At 35.5% G+C, this 19,699-nt stretch overlaps 1 protein-coding gene across 5 annotated transcripts in view; it reads left to right on the forward strand.

The window, feature by feature from the left end:
• The window catches only part of FER (FER tyrosine kinase), a 460,210-nt gene that overhangs the window by 209,496 nt on the left and 231,015 nt on the right, over positions 1–19,699 (forward strand). The gene's annotated exons all lie outside the window — the stretch shown is intronic.

Consider the following 19,699-nt stretch of genomic DNA (forward strand, 5'->3'; position numbering starts at 1 on the left):
ACAACTATGAAATCATTGCCCCTCTATTCAAATGAACATATAAAAATTGGAACTTTAAAGCAAAATTTTAGGTAAAAATAAAGCAATTACTTGCATTAAATCTAGGGATATGAAAGTGCAACCAGTCATCATAATATTCCCATGGGACTTGCCATCATTATTTCAGCATTTTAAGCAGTGTGGCTGAAATGGAAAGCTATCTTTGAAGATAGTCTAACAGATCACTTCAATGAATAGTCTTGATGAAGAATGTAAGATAATTAGCTGATAAATGAATTTGACATGAACTGAATATAGTATCTGATGGTAGATGTTTAATGATCAGAGTAGTATTTTAATGTTACATCAGCTCAGGCATGTGGTCTTTTCTTCAGCTTACTAAATGTGTTAACCTGTGAGAACCTCTGGGCTCTGAGGCCTGTGTCACATGCAGCATCTTCCCATGCTGCAGAAAGGTATCATTTTGCTTTGAAAACTATTTCTGAGAGACTGTCTCTAAAGTCAACTGCAAAATCTGAAAGCCTGCTGGCAATCATGAGGATCCATTTCCATTGGAAGTCTTTTAAACCATATTATATTTGATGAGATCTGTTCTAGTCTTGTCAAGAATATGTCCTTTCTCCTGATCCATCTTTTTATGGGAGACTATTTACAAGTGGTTGAGCAAACATCTTGGGCTTCCATCTTGCAGCCCCTTGTGAGCACTAGTTGTATCACTGATCTATAGAGCGTATAGCACCCTTCTCATTATAGCACTCTTTGAAAAAAGTTTTCTTTTAAACTAGAATAAAGCACATTTTGGTCCAAATAATTGCTTTTTTGTGTTTTTTTTTTTGTTTTTAGACAACAGAAGAATATTTATTTAACTCTTGTCTCCTTAAAATTAAAATTTTTCTATACTCTATTTGCATATATTTTTTTAAATTTCAAAACTGTACTTGAATTTAGAAAGAAAAATGCAGGAAAATAAACATTTGCTTCCATTGTATAGAATAATATATTCACTGTTGCATGTTTTAAAAATTCTTGCAGCATATCAGTTGAAAGCGCGGTATGGGACATTATAGTTCTTTTTATGAACAGCATAGTAAACTGCCTGTGTTTTTTAGTGTTCTCCTTCAAGTCTAGCAAAGTATTTACTTTCTCTACAGGGCATTCTATTTAATTCAGATTGAATATTATATTTTTTAAACCTTAGGTGTCTTTTTTTTTTATTATTCTTAAAGTCTTAATTTACCTTGCCTTCTTTTATCTGCCTTGGCACTAAGATACAGAAAAACAAGAAACAAGGAGGGGGGGAGAGTTAAATTTTTTGCATCATATCACTGCTACACATATACTGACTTCTCCTGTATAGTCTGGCATGTTTAGGAAGACTAAATATTATTCTGATAATTGCACATTTTAATCACTAGCATTATTATCACATGCAATCTTGAAAAAGGGCTTATCTAGTTATTTTCTATAATTTTACTTTATAGGGAGTAAATCTATTTTATATGTTTGCTCAAATGATTAAATCAAGTGACCCAGATCATGTCAGACTGGTACTTGTATCCTATACAAGTAATTCCAACTTGATGATACATGTTTAAATTTATCGAAATATGACATATTGACATATTAGAATGATCTAATAGTTTTGGTTGAGATGTGCATTTTCACTTAGCACGGAATACAGTTAATTGGCTAAAGTGTGTTTTTGTTAATATTGTGGTATTGAGAGACTATTTGAAGCTAAAAATATGAAATTGGAGAAAATGGTGCAGTGAAATGATCAGGTGAGAATGAGAGTCACAAGCACATTTGGAAAAGGTAAATTGATACAAATAATTATAAGAAAAAACACTGACGAATAAAAAGAAGATGAGTGAAGGAATTCAGTGAAGAAACAGGTCTTTCGTGTTTTTTTTTTTAAAAAGAGGAAATCAGATGATTGGAGGAAGCAGAAATGGTAGACCAAAAATTAAAGATCTTTAAGAAAATATATTTTGTTAGTGATAGTGTCTCTAAAGAGAGATCAAGAAAGTGCACAAAACATCAGTCAAGGAAATGGGAAGTTGCGCACCTAAGGTAATATATGGGTTTCCTCTAGTTCAGGTGTAGCCAACAGGTTTTGCCCCCAGATTATAAAGGAAACTTTTTTCACAGGCTGGACGAAATATTAAAATTAAAAAATGTTAAATACAAAAATGATTCATTTAAATAAACAAAATTGTCTTATGTAATTTGTTTATGAATAAATGTGAGTGAAAAAATTTAATATACAATATTATTTTAATAAAAATATAATTATATACCGTATAAATATCCAAACTGTATTGCAATCAATGGAAACAATATTTAATTAATATAATGAGCTTGAAGGAGTTATATCACAAATAAAACAATTATTTTGTTTTACAAACAGCCTGAACATGTTTTCAGTTATCAACTGCAGCTATTGTCTATGCTACCATGCCACTTGATTCAGCTCACTTGACCACAAAAATAACAAATTGTTTGACCTTGGGTGCACACTGGCTAACTCCGCCTAAAAGAATGTGGGTTTCACAATGCTGCTAAATGTCAAACAGTTCATATCGAGTACAGACAAGTACAAAAGTTGTAAATCTTTATAATGGAATTTTTTTAATTTTAAAGAAGTATCACAAATCCATTCAACCAATTATTGAAAGTTAACCCTAGATTAGTCAAACATGGAATTCTTTTCCGCGTATCGCTGTCTTCTGAAATATCTCAATTTCCAATAATCAAAGACATTTCCGCTTCTGAGAGGCTGAGATTTTAAAGTAGCGTAGAATATTAAAAATTTAATCGTGGGCCGCATACACTCATTATGCGGGCTGTCTGTTGGCCGTGCCTGGTCTAGTTGTTGATCTTTTTAAATAACGTTTCAGAAAGAATTGTATGAGAATTAGAAGCTTTGATCAGCATGTAATTCTTTCAGGCCATTATACCAGATAATAGTTATATTATTTGCAAAAGACTAAACAAAATCAAGTTTCCAAAAAGTACAGATAGATTTGTTCAAAACATTTATGAGTAAGAGTTTTGTTGCTAGTTTCATTGTAGAGAATAAACATTAGGTAAAGTGTAAAGTATCTTTGTTTTGCTTAAAGGTATTAGGGTCTGAAAAAAATGACCTATTCTACTTTATTGCTAAAAAATTAGAATTTGTAGAGTTAGGATTGGCTTTAGTGCCTGTTATAGACAGAAGCATGGATCTAATTAATTTACATCCTGCTTGTTTGGCCTGAAGGCAACTAACTGATCATGAATATCAAATATCTAGAATATTTTATTGTTTATTGATTTAAGAAGTAACTCATTCAGTAAATTAAAACTGTAACTAGAAATTTGAAAAAAGTGATAGGAAGAACATTATTATTTATGTTTTCATTTTATGTTAAGTGTTTGTTCAACTATCAAACTCTAACTGGTATAAAATACAGTTGCTATGTATGGATATGTTCCCTGCCACTGGAAATAGCTTCTACTACTATCAGGCAGATGCCTATTTAAGAGACCAATATTTCCTACCCTTTGCAAGTGTTTGGTGATTGTCTTATTTCTGATTGTATGGCATTGACTCTTAATCTCCTAAAATTTATCAGTGATATATAACTTAAAATGTAAAGAGGTCATTGTGAAATTTTTGAGAGATGTTTAAAATCCTGTGAGTTACTTATAGTCACCCCAGTATATTATTAAACTACATTTGAAAGAATTCATTGCTTACATTATTAAATTAATAAATTTATATAAGAATAAAAATGGAATTAAATGTCATTTTTATGGTTATTAAAATTCATTAAAATTTTTAATGTTTGTACTGAAGTATTTAGTTTGTTCAAGCTTATTGAGAGGTTTTACTTGTATGTTTTCCATTCTGTTTTAGTTTCTTATAAAATGTCTTTTGAATTGGGTGCTATATTTTCATAGAATCCAGACTTTGATCTTTTTATTTTTGACACTTGATCATTGCCTCTCAAAAAAAAGCTAATTTTGCACTCAAATGTTTGAGGTAAAGAAGGCATACAATATTCATTACATACTTGGAAATTATTCTGAACCACGGTAAGAAAAAAATGGCCTATTATTCTTCCCCCAAATATTTTCATTTTCTAGTTTTGACTCCTTATTGCCTCTACATTTAAACCAGTCTTTTTTTTTTTTTAATTTTTATTAATTTTGATGGAGTGACATCAATAAATCAGGGTGTATATGTTCAAAGAAAACATGTCCAGGTTATCTTGTCAATCAATTATGTTGCATACCCATCACCCAAAGTCACATTGTCCTCCCTCACCTTCTATCTAGTTTTCTTTGTGCCCCTCCCCCTCCCACTTTCCTTATCCCTCCCTCTCCTCCCCCCCTTTAACCACCACACTCTTGTCCATGTCTCTTAGTCCCGTTTTTTTTTTTTTTTTTAATTAAATTTTTATTAATGGTAATGGGATGACATTAATAAATCAGGGTACATATATTCAAAGAAAACATGTCTAGGTTATTTTGTCATTAAATTATGTTGCATACCCCTCGCCCAAAGTCAGATTGTCCTTCGCCACCCTCTATCTAGTTCTCTGTGCCCCTCCCCCTCCCCCTAACTCTCCCCCTGTCCTCCCTCCCCCCACCCCTGGTAACCACCACACTCTTGTCCATGTCTCTTAGTCTCATTTTTATGTTCCACCAATGTATGGAATCATGTAGTTCTTGTTTTTTTCTGATTTACTTATTTCACTCCTTATAATGTTATCAAGATCCCACCATTTTGCTGTAAATGATCTGATGTCATCGTTTCTTATGGCTGAGTAGTATTCCATAGTGTATATGTGCCACATCTTCTTTATCCAGTCTTCTATTGAAGGGCTTTTTGGTTGTTTCCATGTCTTGGCCACTGTGAACAGTGCTGCAATGAACATGGGGCTACATGTGTCTTCACGTATCAATGTTTCTGAGGTTTTGGGGTATATTCCCAGTAGAGGGATTGCTGGGTCATAAGGTAGTTCTATTTTCAGTTTTTTGAGGAGCCACCATACTTTCCCCCATAATGGTTGTACTACTTTACAGTCCCACCAACAGTGAATGAGGGTTCCTTTTTCTCCACAGCCTCTCCAACATTTGCTATTACCCGTCTTGTTGATCATAGCTAATCTAACAGGGGTGAGGTGGTATCTCATTGTAGTTTTGATTTGCATTTCCCTAATAACTAATGAAGCTGAGCATTTTTTCATATATCTGTTGGCCATTTGTATCTCTTCCTGGGAGAAGTGTCTATTCATGTCTTCTTCCCATTTTTTTATTGGATTGTTTGTTTGTTTGTTGTTGAGTTTTATGAGTTCTTTGTAAATTTTGGAAATTAGGCCCTTATCTGAGCTGTTGTTTGAAAATATCATTTCCCATTTAGTTGGCAGTCTGTTTATTTTTATATCAGTTTCTCTTGCTGAGCAAAAACTTTTTATTCTGATGTAGTCCCATTCATTTATCTTTGCCTTCACTTCTCTTGCCATTGGAGTCAAGTTCATAAAATGTTCTTTAAAACCCAGGTCCATGAGTTTAGTACCTATGTCTTCTTCTATGTACTTTATTGTTTCAGGTCTTATATTTAGGTCTTTGATCCATTTTGAATTAATTTTAGTACACGGGGACAGGCTGTAGTCGAGTTTCATTCTTTTGCATGTGGCTTTCCAGTTTTCCCAACACCATTTGTTGAAGAGGCTTTCTTTTCTCCATTGTGTGTTGTTGGCCCCTTTATCAAAGATTATTTGACCATATATATGTGGTTTTATTTCTGGGCTTTCTATTCTGTTCCATTGGTCTGAGTGTCTATTTTTCTGCCAATACCATGCTGTTTTGATTATTGTGGCCCTATAATATAGTTTAAAGTCAGGTATTGTAATGCCCCCAGCTTCATTCTTTTTCCTTAGGATTGTTTTGGCTATTCGGGGTTTTTTATAGTTCCATATAAATCTGATGATTTTTTGTTCCATTTCTTTAAAAAATCTCATAGGAATTTTGATGGGAATTGCATTAAATTTGTATATTGCTTTGGGTAATATGGCCATTTTGATTATATTTATTCTTCCTATCCAAGAACAAGGAATATTTTTCCATCTCATTGTATCTTTTTCGATTTCCCTTAACAATGCTTTGTAATTTTCATTATATAGGTCCTTTACATTCTTTGTTATGTTTATTCCTAGGTATTTTATTTTTTTTGTTGCAATCGTGAAGGGGATTATTTTTTTGAGTTCGTTTTCTAATATTTCATTGTTGGCATAGAGAAAGGCTATGGATTTCTGTATGTTAATTTTGTATCCTGTGACCTTACTGTATTGGTTTATTGTTTCTAATAATCTTTTTGTGGAGTCCTTCGGGTTTTCGATGTATAGGATCATATCATCAGCAAAAAGTGATACCTTTACTTCTTCTTTTCCAATATGGATGCCTTTTATTTCTTTGTCTTGTCTGATTGCTCTGGCCAGAACTTCTAGCACCACGTTAAATAAGAGTGGAGAGAGTGGACAACCCTGTCTTGTTCCTGATTTAAGGGGGAAAGCCTTCAGTTTAGTGCCATTTAATATGATGTTAGCTGATGGTTTATCATATATGGCCTTTATCATGTTGAGATATTTTCCTTCTATACCCATTTTGTTGAGAGTCTTAAACATAAAATTGTGTTGTATTTTATCAAAAGCCTTTTCTGCATCTATTGATAAGATCATGTGGTTTTTGTTCTTTGTTTTGTTGATATGGTGTATTACGTTAACCGTTTTGCGTATGTTGAACCATCCTTGAGATTCTGGGATGAATCCCACTTGATCATGATGTATTATTTTTTTAATATGTTGTTGTATTCGGTTTGCCAGTATTTTGTTTAGAATTTTAGCATCTGTATTCATTAGAGATATTGGTCTGTAGTTTTCTTTCTTTGTGCCATCCTTGCCAGGTTTTGGTATGAGGGTTATGTTGGCCTCATAAAATGTGTTCGGAAGTATTGCTTCTTCTTCAATTTTTTGGAAGACTTTGAGTAGAATAGGAACCAAGTCTTCTTTGAATGTTTGATAGAATTCACTAGTATAACCGTCTGGGCCTGGACTTTTATTTTTGGGGAGGTTTTTAATAGTTTTTTCTATTTCCTCCCTGCTGATTGGTCTGTTTAGGCTTTCTGCTTCTTCATGACTCAGTCTAGGAAGGTTGTATTGTTCTAGGAATTTATCCATTTCTTCTAGATTGTTGTATTTGGTGGCATATAATTTTTCATAGTATTCTACAATAATTCTTTGTATATCTATGATGTCTGTGGTGATCTCTCCTCTTTCATTTTGGATTTTATTTATTTGAGTCCTGTGCCTTTTTTCCTTGGTGAGTCTTGCCAAGGGTTTGTCAATTTTGTTGACCTTTTCAAAGAACCAGCTCCTTGTTTTATTGATTTTTTCTATAGTTTTTCTGTTCTCTATTTCATTTATTTCTGCTCTGATTTTTATTATCTCCTTTCTTCGGCTGGTTTTGGGTTGTCTTTGTTCTTCTTTTTCTAGTTCCTTAAGGTGTGAAGTTAAGTGGTTTACTTCGGCTCTCTCTTGTTTGTTCATATAGGCCTGAAGTGATATGAACTTTCCTCTTATTACTGCTTTTGCTGCATCCCATAGATTCTGATATGTCGTATTTTCATTTTCATTTGTCTGTATGTATCTTTTGATCTCTTCGCTTATTTCTTCTTTGACCCATTCATTTTTTAGAAGTATGTTGTTTAGTTTCCACATTTTTGTGGGTTTTTCCCCCTCTTTTTTGCAGTTGAATTCTAGTTTCAAGGCTTTATGATCAGAAAATATGCTTGGTACAATTTCAATTTTTCTAAATTTGCTGATATTGTCTTTGTGGCCCAACATATGGTCAATTCTTGAGAATGTTCCATGTACACTAGAGAAAAATGTATACTCTGTCGCTTTGGGATGAAGTGTCCTGTAGATGTCTATCATATCCAGGTGTTCTAGTATTTCGTTCAAGGCCACTATATCTTTATTGATTCTCTGTTTGGATGACCGATCTAGAGCCGTCAGCGGAGTATTGAGGTCTCCAAGTATGATTGTATTTTTGTTAGTTTTTGTTTTAAGGTCAATAAGTAGCTGTCTTATATATTTTGGTGCTCCTTGGTTTGGTGCATATATATTAAGGATTGTTATGTCTTCTTGATTCAGTGTCCCCTTAATCATTATATAGTGACCATTTTTGTCTCTGAGTACTTTTTCTGTCTTGTAGTCAGCATTATCAGATATGAGTATTGCTACACCTGCTTTTTTTTGGGTGTTGTTTGCTTGGAGTATTGTTTTCCAGCCTTTCACTTTGAATTTGTTTTTATCCTTGTTGCTTAGATGTGTTTCTTGTAGGCAGCATATAGTTGGATTTTCTTTTTTAATCCATTCTGCTACTCTGTGTCTTTTTATTGGTAAGTTTAATCCATTTACATTTAGTGTAATTATTGACACTTGTGGGTTCCCTACTGCCATTTTATAAATTGCTTTCTGTTAGTTTTGTATCTAGTTTGATTCTTCTCTTTTGTTTTTCTATCATTTGTTTCTGTTTGTTTGTGTTCCATACTTCTTTCCTCTGTTGCTACCTTTTTTAAGTCATGTGTTTTTGTGGTGGTTTTTTCTAGGGTGGTTACCATTAAGTAATGAAAAGGGTACCTACCATATTCATTGTAGTACCCTATCTTATAAGTATTTCTGCACTTCATCGTCCTTTGCTACTGTTAATCTCCATTCTCTCCCCCCCTTTTTTTTTCCTTTGTTGTCACAGTTTAAGTTTGGTTTTATTGTGTTCTTGGTGGAGCTGTTACTTGTGGTGTTGTTTTCTTTTGTTCTTTGAATCTGGTTGGAAAACCCCCTTTAGTATTTCCTGGAGTGGGGGCTTTCTCGTGATAAATTCTCTCATCTTTTCTGTATTTGTGAATGTTTTTATATCTCCTTCATACTTGAAGGATAGCTTTGATGGGTATAGTATTCTTGGCTGAAAGTTCCTCTCTTTCAGGGCTTTAAATATTGGGGTCCACTCTCTTCTAGCTTGTAGAGTTTCTGCTGAGAAATCTGATGATAATCTAATAGGCCTTCCTTTATATGATGTACTCTTCTTTTCCCTGGCTGCCTTGAGAATTTTTTCTTTGTCATTGGTTTGTGTCATCTTTATTATGATGTGCCTTGGAGTGGGTTTGTTGGGGTTAAGAAAACTCGGTGTTCTGTTTGCTTCTTGAATTTGAGGCTTTAGTTCTTTCCACAGGCTTGGGAAGTTCTCGTCTATTATTTGTTTGAGTATATTCTCCATTCCATTTTCTTTCTCTTCTCCCTCTGATATACCTATTATTCTTATGTTATTCTTTCTGATGGAGTCAGATAATTCCTGTAGGGCTTTCTCGTTTTTTATTATTTTTGAGTCTCTTTCTTCTTCTCTCTGTTGTGCCTCAAGTTGTTTGTCTTCTATTTCACTAATCCTATCTTCAATCTGGGTTGTTCTGCTAGCTAAGCTTGTTACCTTGTTTTTCAGTTCGTGAATTGAGTTTTTCATTTCTGTTTGATTTGTTTTTATAGTTTCAATTTCCTTGGTAATATATTCTTTGTGTTCATTGAGTTGTTTTCTGATCTCCCTATATTGCCTTTCCGTGTTTTCTTGTATATCTCTGAGTATTTTTAAGATTTCTATTTTAAATTCTCTGTCATTTAGCTCCAAGGCTTCCAATATGTTAAGTCTTTTCTCCATAGATTTTTCCACATCTATTTGTGTTACCTCTCTTTCTTTTGTATCCATAATATTTGATTTCCTCTTTCTTATTGGCATCGGAGGGTGGTCTTGTTGATAGCACTAATTAGAATTAATAAAGAGTAAAAAGTAAAAAACAAAAAAACAAAACAAAACAAAAAAAAAACAAAAAAAAAAAAAAAAAAACAAAAAAAAAAGGGTAAAACACCCCACACAAAAAAGCAGTAATAATTTATTATTTCCCCCCTTTTTTTTTTCTTTGTTCTCCTTCCCTCCTCTCCCCACCTCAGGGAAATATCGTGCCTATAGTGGAGGGCCTGGTTTGCGGTGAAGAGTTCAAGGGGGCAAAAAATAAAAAAATAAATAAAAAAAATAAAAAAATAAAAAAAAATAAAAAAAAAGGAAGAAAATCTTAGACAAGCATAAGTTGATCTGCCTGTGGGTGACGGTCAACCAAGAGATATAATGAGAGGAACAAGAGGGAACCAGAAAAAAGGATAAAAAAAGGAATAATCAAGAAGAAAAAATAAAAATAATAAGTAAAAATACGTTGTATTAAGTGGAGCAAAGACCAAATACAATGGAGACCTTGGGTTGGGAGGGCCCAAAATGCCACAAAAACAAACCAACCAGAAAAAAACAAAAACAAAACCGAAAAAGAAAAACAAAGCCAAAAAAAACCTTGAGTCCCAAATTAACTAATTTGTTCGTGATTGAGGATTAAATGGGAGGAAAGTAAAACGAGAAAAGAAAAAAACGAATAGAAAGGAAAAAATAAGAAAAAGAGAAAAACGAAGGAAGAAATAAAAAAGGAAGAGAAAAAAACAAAATAAGGAAAAAAAAAACAAAAGAGGAGAGAGTGAGAATTAAGTGTCCTGGAGTATAACCCCAAAGGAGGGTGAGGATGAAGAAGAGAAATAAAATGTAACACTTATGGGTAGTGTAGTTCAAGAAAAGGGAAGCATAAGATGGGCAGAGAATAGAAGGACTGAGGTGGAGGAAATAAAGGCAATAAGATAGAAGGAACAAACAACAACAACAACAACAACAACAACAAAAAAACAAACAAACAAACAGTGGAACAAGCTACAAAGTCTGTGGATTTTTCCTGATTTTGAGATGTCAACCTCTTCCTCCTTCTCCTCTCTCCCTCTTCCCGGTCGGCGACTCTGCACCCCAGGCCCTGCCCCTGCGCCACACCCAGGCAGGGACTTGCAGTTGATGGGGTTCTACGGCAATGTCACACAATTGGCTTTAGTCTTGTTGGTAGTCAAGGCCTGCCGGCGTCTGCAGGGTCTAACGACGAGAGAGTTCGCCTTCGTGGATTCTCTCTCCCAGTCCCCCCCTCCCGAACCAGCAGCCTGGCGATCCAGCCACAAGGCTGCCACTGCTTCTGCCTGGGGAGTAAGAGGCTCAAAGAGCTGGGAAATCCCCACTCTATCCCCACTCAGTGCAAGGCTCTGGGAAGGGCTCTGACAGTCAGGGCCTCCAGTGTAATCAGGCGGGGGTGGGAGTCAATTGTTGTCAAGGTGATTGTTCAGCGCCTAGCATTCCGTTGGACCTCTCAACCCAGGCTTTCCACACTTTGTAGCCTGTTTTGGCCGGTAAGAAGAGGCACTAGTCTCTGCTTGCGACTAGTGTGGTATAGATCTTATTATCTGCCAAGTCCTTCTTGTTAGCGTTTATCCCTGAATATGGAGGCTCTATCAATCAGAAGTTGCCCCCGCCCCTTTAGCGAGAGGCACCAAAAAATATCACGCCTCTTGTCTTGGGTCGGTGAACTGAGAGAGATCTTATCAATTAGAACCGAGGGTGCGCAGATTTCACGGGTTAAGTTAATTTTAGTAATTGGGTCGCAGCTGTGCTCCCGAAGGTATTTCAGGCTGCCTGCGCGCGCCCCTCCCCCAACGCTTGATTGTTAGCTTGAATGGCTGGGTGAGGTGCCCCGCCCGCGGAGAGAATCTCCCAAGTAGGGAATACCGCCCTGGGGCCTCTCCCGCTCCCTGTGCGCGGGCCGCTGGGAACGTTAGCGGTGCTCGGTCTGCAATGCTCGGTCTGCAATCAGACCGGGAGCGCGCCAGCGGCTGCTTGCCGCTTGCCCTGCAACCGACCCGGGCGCTGCTCGCGGCGGCGGCTGGCGGCGGCGGCGGCGGCCGGCGGCGGCTTCCGAGTGCGGGATGACTTACCACAGGCGCACTTTCTCGCGGCTTGAATGAACGTCCCTGCGGTAGCTTCCTCCACACCCTCGTCTCTCAGATTCGAGTGATAACATTCCTTTTGCTTTCAGTTTGCTCCGAAGATAAATTTTCCTGTTTCTAGTTGATAAATTTGTTGTGATTTTGGGGAGATCTGTCGGACGCGCTGCTCACGGCACCATTTCCGTGACGTCACTCCTCTTAGTCCCGTTTTTATGTCCCACCTGTGTATGGAATCATGCAGTTCTTGGTTTTTTCTGATTTACTTATTTCACTCCATATAATGTTATCAAGATCCCACCATTTTGTTGTAAATGATCCGATGTCATCATTTCTTATGCCTGAGTAGTATTCCATAGTGTATATATGCCACATCTTCTTTATCCAGTCATCTATTGAAGGGCTGTTTGGTTGTTTCCATGTCTTGGCCACTGTGAACAATGCTGCAATGAACATGGAACTGCATGTGTCTTTACATATCAATATTTCTGAGTTTTGGGGGTATATACCCAGTAGAGGGATTGCTGGGTCATAACGCAGTTCTATTTTCAGTTTTTTGAGGAACCACCATACTTTTTTCCATAATGGTTGTACTACTTTACATTCCCACCAACAGTGAATGAGGGTTCCTTTTTCTCCACAGCCTCTCCAACATTTGCTATTACCTGTCTTGTTGATAATAGCTAATCTAACAGGTGTGAGGTGGTATCTCATTGTAGTTTTGATTTGCATTTCTCTAATAACTAATGAAGATGAGCATCTATTCATATATCTGTTGGCCATTTGCATTTCTTCCTGGGAGAATTGTCTGTTGATGTCCTCTTCCCATTTTTTTTATTGGGTTGCTTGTATGTTTGTTGTTGAGTTTTATTAGTTCTTTGTATATTTTGGATATTAGGGCCTTATCTGAGCTGTTGTTTGAAAATGTCATTTCCCATTTAGTTGGCTCTCTGTTTATTTTGTTATCAATTTCTCTTGCTGAGCAAAAACTTCTTAGTGTGATGTACTCCCATTCATTTATCTTTGCCTTCACTTCTCTTGCCTTTGGAGTCAAATTCATAAAATGCTCTTTAAAACCCAGGTCCATGAGTTTAGTACCTATGTATTCTTCTATGTACTTTATTCTTTCAGGTCTTATATTTAGGTCTTTGATCCATTTTGAATTAATTTTAGTACAAGGGGACAAACTGCAGTTGAGTTACATTCTTTTGCATGTGGCTTTCAGTTTTCCCAGCACCATTTGTTGAAGAGGCTTTCTTTTCTCCATTGTGTGTTGTTGGCCCCTTTATCAAAAATTACTTGACCATATGTATGTGGTTTTATTTCTGGACTTTCTATTCTGTTCCATTGGTCTGAGTGTCTGTTTTTCTGCCAATACCATGCTGTTTTGATTGTCGTGGCTCTATAATATAGTTTGAAGTCAGGTATTGTAATGCCCCCAGCTTCATTCTTTTTCCTTAGGATTGCTTTGGCTATTCGGGGTTTTTTATATTTCCATATAAATCTGATGATTTTTTTTCCATTTCTTTAAAAAATGTCATTGGAATTTTGATGGGAATTGCATTAAATTTGTATGTTGTTTGGGTAGTATGGCCATTTTGATTATATTTATTCTTCCTATCCAAGAACAAGGAATATTTTTCCATCTCATTGTGTCATTTTCGATTTCCCTTAACAATGCTTTGTAGTTTTCGTTATATAGGTCCTTTACATTCTTTGTTATGTTTATTCCTAGGTATTTTTTTTGTTGTTGTTGCAATTGTGAAGGGGATTTTTTGAGTTCGTTTTCTAATGTTTCATTGTTGGCATATAGAAAGGCTATGGACTTTTGTATGTTAATTTTGTATCCTGCGACCTTACTGTATTGGTTTATTGTTTCTAGTAATCTTTTTGTGGAGTCTTTGGGGTTTTCGATGTATAGGATCATATCATCAGCAAAAAGTGATACCTTTACTTCTTCTTTTCCGATATGGATGCCTTTTATTTCTTTCTCTTGTCTGATTGCTCTGGCTAGAACTTCTAGCACCACGTTAAATAAGAGTGGAGAGAGTGGACAATCCTGTTTTGTTCCTGATTTAAGGGGGAAAGTCGTCAGTTTCATGCCATTTAATATGATGTTAGCTGATTGTTTATCATATATGGCCTTTATCATGTTGAGATATTTTCCTTTTATACCCATTTCGTTGATTGTCTTAAACATAAAGTTGTGTTGTATTTTATCGAATGCCTTTTCTGCATCTATTGATAAGATCATGTGTTTTTTGTTCTTTGTTTTGTTGATATGGTGTATTATGTTAACCGTTTTACGTATGTTTAACCATCCTTGAGATTCTGGGATGAATCCCACTTGATCGTGATGTATTATTTTTTTGAATATGTTGTTGTATTCGATTTGCTAGTATTTTGTTTAGTATTTTAGCATCTGTATTCATTAGAGATATTGTTCTGTAGTTTTCTACTTTGTGCTGTCCTTGCCAGGTTTTGGTATGAGGGTTATGTTGGCCTCATAAAATGTGTTTGGAAGTATTGCTTCTTGTTTGGAAGTATTGCTTCTTCTTCAATTTTTTGGAAGACTTTGAGTAGAATAGGTACCAAGTCATCTTTGAATGTTTGATAGAATTCACTAGTATAACTGTCTGGGCCTGGACATTTATTTTGGGGGAGGTTTTTAGTAGTTTTTTTTATTTCCTCTCTGCTAAATTGGTCTGTTTAGGCTTTCTGTTTCTTCTTGACTCAGTCTAGGAAGGTTGTATTGTTCTAGGAATTTATCCATTTCTTCTGGATTGTTGAATTTGATGGCATATAGTTTTTCGTAGTATTCTACAATAATTCTTTTTATATCTATGATGTCTGTGGTGATTTCTCCTCTTTCATTTTGGATTTTGTTTATATGAGTCCTTTCTTTTTTTTCCTTTGTGAGTTTTGCCAGGGTTTGTCAATTTTGTTGATCTTTTCAAAGAACCAGTTCCTTGTTTTATTAATTTTTTTCTATAGTTTTTCTGTTCTTTATTTTATTTATTTCTGCTCTGATTTTTATTATTTCCTTTCTTCAGCTGGTTTTGGGTTGTCTTTGTTCTTCTTTTTCTAGTTCTTTAAGGTGTGAAGTTAAGTGGTTTACTTGGGCCCTCTCTTGTTTGTTCATATAGGCCTGAAGTGATGTGGACTTCCCTCTTATCACTGCTTTTGCTGCATCCCAGAGATTCTGATATGTTGTATTGACATTTTCCTTTGTCTGTATATATCTTTTTATCTCTGCTCTTGTTTCTTCTTTGACCCATTTATTTTTTAAAAGTATGTTGTTAATTTCCACATTTTTATGGGTTGTTTTTTTCTTTTTTGCAGTTGAATTCTAGTTTCAAGGCTTTATGATCAGAAAATGTGCTTGGTACAATTTCGATTTTTCTGAATTTGCTGATATTATTTTTGTGCCCCAATATATAGTCAATTCTTGAGAATATTTCATGTACACTAGAGAAAAATGTATACTCTGTCGCTCTGGGGTGAAATGTCCTATAGATGTCTATCATATCCAGGTGCTCTAGTGTTTCATTTAAGGCCAATATATCTTTATTGATTTTCTGTTTGGATGAACGATCAAGAGCTGTCATTGGTGTATCAAGGTCTCCAAGTATGATTATATTTTTGTTAGTTTTTTTTTTTTAGGTCAATAAGTAGCTGTCTTATATATTTTGGTGCTCTTTGGTTTGGTGCATATATATTAAGAATTGTTATGTCTTCTTGATTCAAAGTCCCCTTAATTATTATGAAATGACCATTTTTGTCTCTGAGTACTTTTGCTGTCTTGCAGTCAGCATTATCAGATACAAGTATTGCTACACCTGCCTTTGTTTTTGGATGTTATTTGCTTGGAGTATTGTTTTCAGCCTTTCACTTTGAATTTGTTTTTATCCTTTTTGCTTAGATGTGATTCTTGTAGACAGCATACAGTTGATATTCTTTTTTAGTCCATTTTGCTACTCGGTGTCTTTTTATTGGTGAGTTTAATCCATTTACATTTAGTGTAATTATTAACACTTATGGGTGTCCTGTTGCCATTTTATAAATTTCTTTCTGTTAGTTTTGTATCTTGTTTGATTTTTCTCTTTTGTTTTTTTATCTTTTATTTTTTTGTTTGGTTGTATTCCATACTTCTTTCTTCTGTTGCTACCTTTTTTAAGTCATTTGCTTCTGTGGTGGTTTTTTCAAGGGTGGTTACCATTAAGTAATGAAAAGGGAACCTACCATGTTCATGGTAGTACACTATCTTATGAGTGCTTCTGCACTCTATCGTCCTTTACTACTATACTATTAATCTTCATCCTCTCCCCCCCCTTTTTTTTTGTTTTTGTTGTCACAGTTTAAATTTGGTTTTATTGTGTTTTTGGTGGAGCTTTTACTTGTGTTTTTGTTTTGTTTTGTTCTTTGTATCTGGTTGGGAAACCCCGTTTAGTATTTCCTGGAGTGGGGGTTTTCTGATGATAAATTGCCTCATCTTTTCTGTATCTGTGAATGTTTTTATTTCTCCTTTGTATTTGAAGGATAGCTTTGATGGGTATAGTATTCTTGATTCTTGGCTGGAAGTTCCTCTCTTTCAGGACTTTAAATATTGGGGTGCACTCTCTTCTAGCTTGTATGGTTTCTGCTGTGAAATCCGATGATAATCTAATAGGCCTTCCTTTATATGTTGGAGTCTTCTTTTCCCTGACTGCCTTAAGAATTTTTTCTTTGTCATTGGTTTGTACCAATTTCAGTATGATATGTCTTGGACTAGTAAACCAATCATTTTATTTCACTAAGCCTAGCATGTTTTTGCTGGAATAGTCTTTAAAAATAAGGTCAAGGGGGAAAAAAAACAATGAAACAGTTGGGTCAATCAGGAAAGCTTGTCTTATTAAGTATAGTTTATTAACTGTATTCGATTAACTATAACTTTAAAAAAGAAGGCTTCCCATACTACCATATTTTTGGCAAAAATCATTGGTAGCTATCAAGTATCAAAAAGTCTTTTTCCATGTGAGGCTTAGAAAGATGAGATACTTGAGGTAAAAAATCATTTTGACAAGTGTTAGGATGTTGGATTTTGTTTTTGATACATCCTACATTCTTTTACTATCCAGCCTGCAAAATTGTATTGGAATTTAATTAAAATCATATTAATAAAAATATTTCTTCCTGTGCTTCCGACTAGTCCCTAAAATACCTGATGGACCCAGACTAGGAGTATGTCTGACCTTTCCTTATGAATGTGTACGCACACATCCATACACATACCTCACCATAACTTTTTTTTTTTTTGCATTTTTCTGAAGCTGGAAACAGGGAGAGACAGTCAGACAGACTCCCGCATGTGCCCGACCAGGATCCACCCGGCACGCCCACCATGGGGCGACGCTCTGCCCACCAGAGGGCGATGCTCTGCCCATCCTGGGCGTCGCCATGTTGCGACCAGAGCCACTCTAGCTCCTGGGGCAGAGGCCAAGGAGCCATCCCCAGCGCCCAGGCCATCTTTGCTCCAGTGGAGCCTTGGCTGCGGGAGGGGAAGAGAGAGACAGAGAGGAAGGCGCGGCAGAGGGGTGGAGAAGCAAATGGGCGCTTCTCCTGTGTGCCCTGGCCGGGAATCGAACCCGGGTCCTCCACACGCTAGGCCGACGCTCTACCGCTGAGCCAACTGGCCAGGGCTCATAACTTTTGCTTTTTAACAGTATTGTCTGGGGGCTGGGGAGTAACAGATCTCTAAGCTTCCATCCCTACAGAGAAGAAACTAATAATCTCAAAAACCTGGATTATAATTCATAGGGAATAGCAGTACAAGTTCCTTCCTGTTCATTCTTTTTTTAAATACAAAGGAACAAACTTAAATGCTCTTTGAGGATGACGTTTTTCCCCTATTCTCACCCCACATCCTTTGATGAATTTCTCAAGAGTATTATCTGAGTTTATGTACTTTAAATGCCCTCCTTATTTAATGAGTTCCCCAGGATCAGCATTCTCCCAATGCTACGTATACGAAATTTGGGAGGGCAGGTTGAATAGGACAAGAAATCAAGCACATGACATCCTGATTTGTGATGCTTTTCTATTATGTAGACCTTTCTGAAAGATAATTATGAAAATAAGTTATTTGTAAAGAAGTGACACTGTATTTCTTATACTTTTACCACTGGTGAGACTTGGAAATATTTTTATTACGGTGAAAATTTGTATATACTATAATAAAATGCACTGTGATAAAATCTGGGAAAAGAAGTAATTAACCATTCTGACTACTTTAAGAACTATAAACTATTAGTATAGTATACACAAAAACTTAATTTTATGTAGACTATGCATTTGTTTGTACTATATATATATAATATATATATTTACCTCTTATAGTTGTGGCTGGTTATTTATTAATTTGTGCTTTAAACCCACTTTGGGAACACAATTTAAATAGTTTGGGAAATACTATATTTATCATAATTGGTATTAAAAGAAAAAAGCTTATTTAGCTTACAAAAGTTTTCTATGTATATTTAAACCATGTCTATATTTAAAGAATAAAAAATGTCATAAATGGTTGAAGTAGCAACCAAAATGTGGACTCTTCTTGGAAGTCTGTTGGGGGGTTTTCAAATTTGTTTGTTGTTGTTTTTTAAATCAATAGGGTGAGTTTTGACCAATAAGATTTGGGTCTCTTCAGTGGTACAAAATAATGAAGGCTCTCCTCAAAGCTAGTTCTTTCATTACCACAAAGATACTGTACTTTGTCCATATATGCAGTTTATAATGTTAGCTTGAAAAATCTCATGTGTAAATATTCGTCTTTTATTATTCTAATTTCCCAAGTTATAAATTAAAGAGGACATTGTGCATACTGTATTTTGAGAACCTTAAGAGTTAGTACACACTATTATAACTTACATGGAAAGTATATAGTTTTACTTTAAAGTACTCTTACCATCTGGGGCAATTTAGTTCCTGTGGACAATTAAAAATGAACAATTTTTTACTTATAAGATGTGTGATTCTATCTATTATCAATTAGAAGCATTTCAAGGAAATATCATCAGCTCTTAGTAATCTCTGCTATTTGGTCTTAGCATTGGGCCTCCTGAAATAACAGATAATTTGCTTTTTTTGCCATACTCATAGCTTATACTCTTCTCTTGTTTTTGCCGTATTTGTAATTGCACATTGGTGATTTTTGGTGGTGCTATTTCTCCTAACGTTTTATGTACCATCACTGTACAGGATGAGGACCAGGCATCCACACGGCAGAGGTCATGGTTAGGGAAGTGAGGAAAATGAGGATAACAATGGGAAGGCACAGCAGCCAGGTTGCATCAGATGAAGCCTTAGGTAGTATTCCTAGAACATAGGACATGGACAGTCCATGTACTTGAGAATTCCCTAGACAGAAATAACTTTTAATTTAAATAAAAATGAAGTTATTTTATGATAAATTGCTCTGATAAAATCTCCCTCTTCCTTTTTGGTAATTTTCTGGTTGATGAATTTTAAACATATGGATTTTTTGATATGTTGGAAACTATAAATATTAACTTTAGGCCCTGGCCAGGTAGCTAAGTTGGTTAGAATGTTGTCCTGATATGCCAAGGTTGCAGGTTTGATTCCTGGTCAGGGCACATAGAATAATCAACCAATGAGTGCATAAATAAGTGAAATAACAAATCCATATCTCTCTCTCTCTCTCTCTCTCTCTCTCTCTCTGTTTCTCCTTTCCTCTCTCTTTAATATCAATGAAG

Source organism: Saccopteryx leptura, chromosome 4 (assembly GCF_036850995.1).
Source record: "Saccopteryx leptura isolate mSacLep1 chromosome 4, mSacLep1_pri_phased_curated, whole genome shotgun sequence".
In the NCBI taxonomy this organism is placed as follows: Eukaryota; Metazoa; Chordata; class Mammalia; order Chiroptera; family Emballonuridae; genus Saccopteryx; species Saccopteryx leptura.